Source organism: Mustela lutreola, chromosome 8 (genome assembly GCF_030435805.1).
Source record: "Mustela lutreola isolate mMusLut2 chromosome 8, mMusLut2.pri, whole genome shotgun sequence".
In the NCBI taxonomy this organism is placed as follows: Eukaryota; Metazoa; Chordata; class Mammalia; order Carnivora; family Mustelidae; genus Mustela; species Mustela lutreola.
The window spans coordinates 118145393-118156444 of NC_081297.1; the positions used below are offsets into that span (position 1 = coordinate 118145393).

General features: G+C 40.3%; 1 pseudogene; it reads right to left on the bottom strand.

Annotated features, from left to right (window-relative positions):
- Positions 1-2152: 2152 nt before the first annotated feature.
- LOC131839825 (RNA-binding protein EWS-like) lies at positions 2153-3678 on the bottom strand (annotated as a pseudogene).
- Between the last annotated feature and the right edge of the window lie 7374 nt (positions 3679-11052).

Here is an 11052-nt window from a genome sequence, read left to right on the forward strand (position 1 = left end):
ATCCTTCTAACTGTTCTTCATATCTCAGGGTTTAACATATCTCAGGTCTTTAACAATTGATCATATGGGGTGTACTATAATTAACTGTCAGTGGGGTTTAGAAATTAACACATAACTCCAGATGTGGTCTGGCTAAAGCAAAGAATCAGAATTACTAATTTGCTTTCCCTGGCCACTATAATTTTGCTAGTGCGGTTTGAGGACTCATTAGATATTTTTGGCTGCCACATCACACAGTTGGCTTGTATAGAATTATAAAACCAACTTTATTCACCCAGGTGTTTATTTTTACCTAAAATGCAATTAAGCCAGTTTCAATCATTCTGTGCTTGTCCAACTAATTTCTGAACCTAGGTGTAAGAATTTACATTAATACACCTTACATTCCATGCTTTTCCAACAAAACAATTGAATCCATAGCCTAACAATCCTTCCCATCTTTATGTTTGTGATACTTTCAGGAATAAAAATATGCTTTCCCGCTTTTCACTCAAACTGAAAAAATCTAAAACAGTAAAAATGGGAAAAATGAATTGAATGCCTTCTTATAGGAAGCAGCATTTGGAAAAAACTGAATTTTAGATCTTTTCATTTTCTCTTGATCCCTTTTCCTTCCCTGACATCCATCAGTCTGAAATGATGAGCTGTAGCCCAGAAAACACAATTAAGTTTTTTGATGTCATCTAGATGCATTTAATTTCAAGAGTATCTTTGTTTCCAAAATGCATTTTTTTCAGTTAAAGAGATGACAACTTCACCTATATGATCCAAACTTCCTGCCCCAAATCCTTTAGGCTTCAAAGTTACTAGAGACTTAATTATGCTCCTTTCTGAGCTCTCCTCTTTTCTCATGACTCAGCAGCAGGAAACAGCTTGAGCTTTTTCTAGGGTTTGGCAGATTCCTCCTTATCTCAGATAAAAATTTCTTAGAAGATAACACCTTTCTCAATAAGCTGGGGGGAAAGTTTATATAACCAACTCTCTGTACTTCAGGAGAAAACCACTCGCACTTAACTATAAGTCTTTTCTGTAGGAAATGACACTACTTTTTCTGTACTTACTGCACATTGCACTTTTTATTTTGCACAAATCAATGTAAATACATACGTGTAAAGGCCTTGTTGTCATATGCTTCTGTGGATGCGTGGTAAGCTTATTTCCGTAACTCCTTGAAATCAGGATCTGTTTTCATCATCTTAAGGCCCACAAAGAACTGAAATCGCTTAGCTGGCTTTGTTAACGTGTTTACATATGCATCTTTTTTTTTTTTTTTTTAAGATTTATTTATTTATTTGAGAGACAGAGAACATGCACTGGAGAGAATGCACAGGGGGGAGGGCAGAGGGAAATGGGGAGAGAGGGCTGGGTCCCTTGACCCTAAGATCCTGAACTGAGCCAAAACCACCTCTACTACCTCTACTACCAGGGAGCAAGGTATCCCCTGAGGATAAGATGAAAGAGGAAGTAAGAAATAGGTTATTTAAATAATTTTTAGTTTTAGATTTTGACTTACTTTAGGCCTGGAATACAAAAGATTTTTACTCTCTTTTCAGCACATTTATATGTGAGGGATACTTGAGCTATAATGAGAATTTATATCCTGGAGAGCAGAAAAGTTAGTAAAAAAATACACATTCTAATTAAGAATATTTTTATAGTTTAATGAGACCCAAAGCCTTTTTTTCAGGTAGTTACTCTTCCATTAATTTTCAGATCTATAAAATGGTAGAAGGGAAGCATTAGGATGCTCATATAACAAGTTTCTTAGGAAAACACATGGCAATTGCAATTTCAAAAAGCCATTGTAAAAATCAGTATAGTTGTTTAGAACCAAATATGGCACACTTTTTGATGTGTTATAAATTGAAGCAGGCTTAAGTTAACAATGACATTCAAAAATACACATTTTCTGAGAACATCTAAGTCTGATCTGGAAACTGGCAGTGCCCTGGTCCAGGTTGGGGAAACCAGAACTTCTCCTGGAGAACAGAATGCAACCAACATTGCAATGCAGTCCAAAGCTTGAAGGGTTCCTTCTACCAGTTTTTCCAACCTCAGATGGTGACCGTGGCAAAGGTGCCCCTGGTGACATGCAGGGAGGAAGAGGCAACCTCACGGACTACGATGGTCCTGGTGGGATGTTCAGAGGTGGTCATGGTGGAGAAAGAGGAGGCTTCTGTGGAGGCCTTATTGGGGGAAAGCCACCTCTGTCTCCTCCACAGCCTCCCATGGGACCCAAAGGGATCCCCAAGACCTTCTGGGTCCCCTGACCTCCACAGAGTGGTTGTGGCATCTCTCTGACCTCATGGGGAGCCATACCACCCTAGATGCTATTCACCCTAGATGCTATTTTGAGCAAAAGAAAGCTTACATTTTCTCCCTTGAAAATCTTTACCATCAAACCACTCTCTGGCAACCTTGGCAGTTGGTGGGTCTTCAAAGGGCACTGTAGCATCACCTTGGGGCTCTTCTGTTTCCTTGCCCAAGTAGCTGTGGGTCATGGATTGTCCAGTTCTCTTGTTCTCTTAACAACTCCACACTGCTTAATGAAGTCTGCTAGATCATTTGGAATCACATTGTCATTTAAGCTTTGCACATAAATTGCACATTGTCAGAGTCTTCATCTGGATCTACAGGTGGGCCTAGATCAAGATCTGGTCCTTTGACCGTGGGTTCACCAGGCTTATTGAAGCCACCTTGCTCTCCAGAGCCCATTCCACTGCATCCTTCTCCCTGCCCCCCTCTGTTCATGCTTCCACCTATCAAATACCCCTCTTCCCTGCCCCAGTTATCAGGCTCACTCATGTTCCATTCTCTCCTGTCTGGAAAATCCTCCAGAATCCTGCCTGTAAACATCCATGCTACTGGGGTGGTCCTGTCAGAATGAACTCTGCTGCCTATAGCTGCTGCTCTGTTGGCTCTATTGACTTAAAGTCTGGCTGTAGGATCCAGTTTGGTGGGGATAACTGGTGGGTGGCTGCTTCCCATAGCCGCTTTGTTGACCATAGCTACTCTGCTGTCCATAGCTGGTGGGCTACGCATAGGTGTTCCGGTGAGAGTAACGGTTTTGATCATACCTAGTTGGCTGTGCAGAGGAATAGCTGGTAGGAGAAGATGATGGTGCTGTGACTGGCTGCATGGGGTAGCTCCCAGGTACCTGGGGATAACTATAGTTATTCTGTCCATATCCTAGGTTGGGCTGGTTGTAACCTCCTGTGCTAGAATGAGGTTGACTAGTCTCAGCAGACTTGTTACCATCCTGTGGTCTTGCAGGTTCAGTGGCTATTGGCTGCTGCCCATAGACTGGATAAGTAGGTCAAGTGCCATATGCAGACTGAGCTGCATAGGAGGCCTGGGTGTTCGTGACCATAGCAGTGGTGGTATCATGTACACCATTGCTGTCCACCTGGACAAAATGACTTTACACATGGGGCAGGTAGAGGTGGGCAGATGGAGTAGTATAACTAGTGGGAAGCTGTTCCTTAAAAATCGCATAGGTGGTCTGCCTGTCAGTTGCAGTGATTTGAGCCTGGGTATAGCTGACATCAGTGGGCTGTCATAGGTTCCATAACTTTGTTGCCCATATGCCTAGGTGGTCTGTGTGGGCTGAGTGGTGTATGCACTGTAGCCCTATTGGGCTGCAGCTTGACTGTGACTGATGTAATCTGTAGACACCATTTTCTCTCCTTCCTTCTTGATTTCTCCTTTTCCAACTTCAATATTGACATACCATAACAACTCCTTTGAAAATCTGGCCAATATAATCTACTTAAAGCACAGTTCTGATCACATCCCATCTCCACTCACTAATTTTTAGATAAGAGACATTATTGAAAATTGCAAAGTGATTACAAAATTTTAATCAAGTTGAATTTTCTCAAAGGAAGTAAAAAATGGTAGAAATACAAAAGAAAATCCTTTGTGTTTTTTTACATGTTACATGACTCTGAATAAAATATTAATATTACAAAGAAAAGTGAAATTTCAGATGGCATTAGTCTATAACTATGAATTTATTATCCTGATTGTCCATTATGATTTTTTTTTTACATCCAAGTGTCTGTTGTGATTTTTCATATTTAGTTTTTTTCTCACATTATACTGGCATTGTTCTGGTTGTGTTTTCACTATGGTGAAGTAAGTTAATAGCAACAACACATTTTTGTTTGCTTTATGTCTGATGAGCCCTGTTTCTCCTTTGTGGTGACGGCCTTTTAACAGTTATCATCAGAGGTTTTGTTTTGAAACAAAAGGATTTTTTAAAAATTTTTGATTTAATTTAAAATCAAGATTAAAAAGAAAAAAGTAACTTGGGATAACTCTACATTCATAAAATATATTACCAAGCATCTGAACAATATTAATTCAGTGTCATTTGGAAGGTCAGTTCCACTTAGGAAGTCACCTATCATCTTACTCAATACTTACTTGCTTCCTTTCTTTGGAGGGATATTGAAATGGGTTCCTATGAAGGACAAATGTTTAATACTAAAATGATGGGAACTTTTAGTTTTTGAATTTCTCTTATTAATCTGAATATACATTTTAAAGAAAGGAATACATCTCATCTCACCATCGTATTTCTTTAAAAAAAAAAATTCTTTAGAGGGAGGAGTCAAGATGGCGGAGAAGTAGCAAGCTGAGACTGCTTCAGCTAGCCGGAGATCAGCTAGATAGCTTATCTAAAGATTGCAAACACCTGAAAATCCATCGGCAGATCGAAGAGAAGAAGAACAGCAATTCTGGAAACAGAAAAACAACCACTTTCTGAAAGGTAGGACCGGCGGAGAAGTGAATCCAAAGCGACGGGAAGATAGACCCCGGGGGGAGGGGCCGGCTCCCGGCAAGCGGCGGAGCAACCGCGCACAAAATCAGGACTTTTAAAAGTCTGTTCCGCGGAGGGACATCGCTCCAGAGGCTAAACCGGAGCGAAGCCCACGCGGGGTCAGCGTGGCCTCAGGTCCCGCAGGGTCACAGAAGGATCGGGGGTGTCTGAGTGTCGCAGAGCTTGCGGGTATTGGAACGGGAAAGCCGGCTACAGAGACAGAGCTGACAGTGAGCTCGCAGCTCCGTGTTACCTTGAACCTGTCGCAGGCTCGGTGAGCTCGGAGCGCGGCCGGAGGTCAGGCAGACGGGAGTAACTGGGCGCTGTTCTCTGAGGGCGCACTGAGGAGTGGGGCCCTGGGCTGTCGGCTCCTCCGGGCCGGAGACCAGGAGGCCGCCATTTGTATTCCCGTCCTCTGGAACTCTACGGAAAGCGCTCAGGGAACAAAAGCTCCTGAAAGCAAACCCGAGCGGATTACTCACCCCGGCCCCGGGTAAGGGCGGTGTAATTCCACCTGGGGCAAAGACACTTGAAAATCACTACAACAGGCCCCTCCCCCAGAAGATCAACAAGAAATCCAGCCGAGACCAAGCTCACCTACCAAGGAGTGCGGTTTCAATACCAAGGAGAGCAGCAGAATTCCAGAGGAGGAGAAAGCCAAGCACGGAACTCATGGCTTTTTTCCTGTGATTTTTTTTAGTCTTGCAGTTAATTTAATTTTTTCTTTTTCATCTTTTTTTTTTTTTCTCGCCTTCGGGTAAATTTTTTTTTTTTTTTTTAACTGTTACCTTTTTCTTTTTTAACGATTTTTTACTAGTTTATCTAATATATATATATATATTTTTACATTTTTCTTAGGTGTTTTCTTTTTAAAAAAAAAAATTCTTTTCTTTTTTTTTTTCTTTTTTCTTTCTTCCTTTTTGAACCTCTTTTTATCCCCTTTCTCCCCACTCACGATCTTGGATCTCTTCTAATTTGGCTAAAGCATATTTTCCTGGGGTTGTTGCCACCCTTTTAGTATTTTACTTGCCCCTTCATTTACTCTTATCTGGACAAAATGACAAGACGTAAAAATTCACCACAAAAAAAAGAACAAGAGGCAGTACCGAAGGCTAGGGACCTAATCAATACAGACATCGGTAATATGTCAGATCTAGAGTTCAGAATGACAATTCTCAAGGTTCTAGGCGGGCTCGAAAAAGGCATGGAAGATATTAGAGAAACCCTCTCGAGAGATATAAAAGCCCTTTCTGGAGAAATAAAAGAACTAAAATCTAACCAAGTTGAAATCAAAAAAGCTATTAATGAGGTGCAATCAAAAATGGAGGCTCTCACTGCTAGGATAAATGAGGCAGAAGAAAGAATTAGTGATATAGAAGACCAAATGACAGAGAATAAAGAAGCTGATCAAAAGAGGGACAAACAGCTACTGGACCACGAGGGGAGAATTCGAGAAATAAGTGACACCATAAGACGAAACAACATTAGAATAATTGGGATTCCAGAAGAAGAAGAAAGTGAGAGGGGAGCAGAAGGTATACTGGAGAGAATTATTGGGGAGAATTTCCCCAATATGGCAAAGGGAACAAGCATCAAAATTCAGGAGGTTCAGAGAATGCCCCTCAAAATCAATAAGAATAGGCCCACACCCCGTCACATAATAGTAAAATTTACAAGTCTCAATGACAAAGAGAAAATCCTGAAAGCAGCCCGGGAAAAGAAGTCTGTAACATACAATGGTAAAAATATTAGATTGGCAGCTGACTTATCCACAGAGACCTGGCAGGCCAGAAAGAGCTGGCATGATATTTTCAGAGCACTAAACGAGAAAAACATGCAGCCAAGAATACTATATCCAGCTAGGCTATCATTGAAAATAGAAGGAGAGATTAAAAGCTTCCAGGACAAACAACAACTGAAAGAATTTGCAAATACCAAACCAGCTCTACAGGAAATATTGAAAGGGGTCCTCTAAGCAAAGAGAGAGCCTACAAGTGGTAGATCAGAAAGGAACAGAGACCATATACAGTAACAGTCACCTTACAGGCAATACAATGGCACTAAATTCATATCTCTCAATAGTTACCCTGAATGTGAATGGGCTAAATGCCCCTGTCAAAAGACACAGGGTATCAGAATGGATAAAAAAACAAAACCCATCTATATGTTGCCTCCAAGAAACACATTTTAAGCCCGAAGACACCTCCAGATTTAAAGTGAGGGGGTGGAAAAGAATTTACCATGCTAATGGACATCAGAAGAAAGCAGGAGTGGCAATCCTTATATCAGATCAATTAGATTTTAAGCCAAAGACTGTAATAAGAGATGAGGAAGGACACTATATCATACTCAAAGGGTCTGTCCAACAAGAAGATTTAACAATTTTAAATATCTATGCCCCCAACGTGGGAGCAGCCAACTATATAAACCAATTAATAACAAAATCAAAGAAACACATAAACAACAATACAATAATAGTAGGGGACTTTAATATTCCCCTCACTGAAATGGACAGGTCATCCAAGCAAAAGATCAGCAAGGAAATAAAGGCCTTAAATGACACACTGGACCAGATGGACATCACAGATATATTCAGAATATTTCATCCCAAAGCAACAGAATACACATTCTTCTCTAGTGCACATGGTACATTCTCCAGAATAGATCACATCCTCGGTCCTAAATCAGGACTCAACCGGTATCAAAAGATTGGGATCATTCCCTGCATATTTTCAGACCACAATGCTCTAAAGCTAGAACTCAACCACAAAAGGAAGTTTGGAAAGAACCCAAATACATGGAGACTAAACAGTATCCTTCTAAAGAATGAATGGGTCAACCGGGAAATTAAAGAAGAATTGAAAAAAATCATGGAAACAAATGATAATGAAAATACAACGGTTCAAAATCTGTGGGACACAACAAAGGCAGTCCTGAGAGGAAAATATATAGCGGTACAAGCCTTTCTCAAGAAACAAGAAAGGTCTCAGGTACACAACCTAACCCTACACCTAAAGGAGCTGGAGAAGGAACAAGAAAGAAACCCTAAGCCCAGCAGGAGAAGAGAAATCATAAAGATCAGAGCAGAAATCAATGAAATAGAAACCAAAAAAACAATAGAACAAATCAACGAAACTAGGAGCTGGTTCTTTGAAAGAATTAATAAAATTGATAAACCCCTGGCCCGACTTATCAAAAAGAAAAGAGAAAGGACCCAAATAAATAAAATCATGAATGAAAGAGGAGAGATCACAACTAACACCAAGGAAATACAAACTATTATAAGAACATACTATGAGCAACTCTACGGCAATAAATTTGACAATCTGGAAGAAATGGATGCATTCCTAGAAACATATAAACTACCACAACTGAACCATGAAGAAATAGAAAGCCTGAACAGACCCATAACCAGTAAGGAGATTGAAACAGTCATTAAAAATCTCCAAACAAACAAAAGCCCAGGGCCAGACGGCTTCCCGGGGGAATTCTACCAAACATTTAAAGAAGAACTAATTCCTATTCTCCTGAAACTGTTCCAAAAAATAGAAATGGAAGGAAAACTTCCAAACTCATTTTATGAGGCCAGCATCACCTTGATCCCAAAACCAGACAAGGATCCCACCAAAAAAGAGAGCTATAGACCGATATCCTTGATGAACACAGATGCGAAAATACTCAACAAAATACTAGCCAATCGGATTCAACAGTACATTAAAAAGATTATTCACCACGACCAAGTGGGATTTATTCCAGGGCTGCAAGGTTGGTTCAACATCCGCAAATCAGTCAATGTGATACAACACATCAATAAAAGTAAGAACAAGAACCATATGATACTCTCAATAGATGCTGAAAAAGCATTTGACAAAGTACAACATCCCTTCCTGATCAAAACTCTTCAAAGTGTAGGGATAGAGGGCACATACCTCAATATCATCAAAGCCATCTATGAAAAACCCACCGCAAATATCATTCTCAATGGAGAAAAACGGAAAGCTTTTCCGCTAAGGTCAGGAACACGGCAGGGATGTCCATTATCACCACTGCTATTCAACATCGTACTAGAGGTCCTAGCCTCAGCAATCAGACAACAAAAGGAAATTAAAGGCATCCAAATCGGCAAAGAAGAAGTCAAATTATCACTCTTCGCAGATGATATGATACTATATGTGGAAAACCCAAAAGACTCCACTCCAAAACTGCTAGAACTTATACAGGAATTCAGTAAAGTGTCAGGATATAAAATCAATGCACAGAAATCAGTTGCATTTCTCTACACCAACAGCAAGACAGAAGAAAGAGATATTAAGGAGTCAATCCCATTTACAATTGCATCCAAAACCATAAGATACCTAGGAATAAACCTAACCAAAGAGACACAGAATCTATACTCAGAAAACTATAAAGTACTCATGAAAGAAATTGAGGAAGACACAAAGAAATGGAAAAATGTTCCATGCTCCTGGATTGGAAGAATAAATATTGTGAAAATGTCTATGCTACCTAAAGCAATCTACACATTTAATGCAATTCCTATCAAAGTACCATCCATCTTTTTCAAAGAAATGGAACAAATAATTCTAAAATTTATATGGAACCAGAAAAGACCTCGAATAGCCAAAGGGATATTGAAAAAGAAAGCCAACGTTGGTGGCATCACAATTCCGGACTTCAAGCTCTATTACAAAGCTGTCATCATCAAGACAGCATGGTACTGGCACAAAAACAGACACATAGATCAATGGAACAGAATAGAGAGCCCAGAAATAGACCCTCAACTCTATGGTCAACTAATCTTCGACAAAGCAGGAAAGAATGTCCAATGGAAAAAAGACAGCCTTTTCAATAAATGGTGCTGGGAAAATTGGACAGCCACATGCAGAAAAATGAAATTGGACCATTTCCTTACACCACACACAAAAATAGACTCAAAATGGATGAAGGACCTCAATGTACGAAAGGAATCCATCAAAATCCTTGAGGAGAACACGGGCAGCAACCTCTTCGACCTCTGCCGCAGCAACATCTTCCTAGGAACAACGCAAAAGGCAAGGGAAGCAAGGGAAAAAATGAACTACTGGGATTTCATCAAGATCAAAAGCTTTTGCACAGCAAAGGAAACAGTTAACAAAATCAAAAGACAACTGACAGAATGGGAGAAGATATTTGCAAACGACATATCAGATAAAGGACTAGTGTCCAGAATCTATAAAGAACTTAGCAAACTCAACACCCAAAGAACAAATAATCCAATCAAGAAATGGGCAGAAGACATGAACAGACATTTCTGCAAAGAAGACATCCAGATGGCCAACAGACACATGAAAAAGTGCTCCATATCACTTGGCATCAGGGAAATACAAATCAAAACCACAATGAGATATCACCTCACACCAGTCAGAATGGCTAAAATCAACAAGTCAGGAAATGACAGATGCTGGCGAGGATGCGGAGAAAGGGGAACCCTCCTACACTGTTGGTGGGAATGCAAGCTGGTGCAGCCACTCTGGAAAACAGCATGGAGGTTCCTCAAAATGTTGAAAATAGAACTGCCCTATGACCCAGCAATTGCACTATTGGGTATTTACCCTAAAGATACAAATGTAGTGATCCAAAGGGACACATGCACCCGAATGTTTATAGCAGCAATGTCCACAATAGCCAAACTATGGAAAGAACCTAGATGTCCATCAACAGATGAATGGATCAAGAAGATGTGGTATATATACACAATGGAATACTATGCAGCCATCAAAAGAAATGAAATCTTGCCATTTGCAACAACATGGATGGAACTAGAGCGTATCATGCTTAGCGAAATAAGTCAAGCAGAGAAAGACAACTATCATATGATCTCCCTGATATGAGGAAGTGGTGATGCAACATGGAGGCTTAAGTGGGTAGAAGAATAAATGAAACAAGATGGGATTGGGAGGGAGACAAACCATAAGTGACTCTTAATCTCACAAAACAAACTGAGGGTTGCCGGGGGGAGGGGGTTGGGGAGAAGGGGGTGGGATTATGGACATTGGGGAGGGTATGTGATTTGGTGAGTGCTGTGAAGTGTGTAAACCTGGTGATTCACAGACCTGGGGATAAAAATATATGTATATAAAAAATATATGTTTATAAAAAATAAAAAAAAATTAAAAAAAAAAAAAAATTCTTTATTTGACACAGAAAGAGAGAGATCGCAGGGGTAGGGCAGGGCAGAAGGAGAGGGA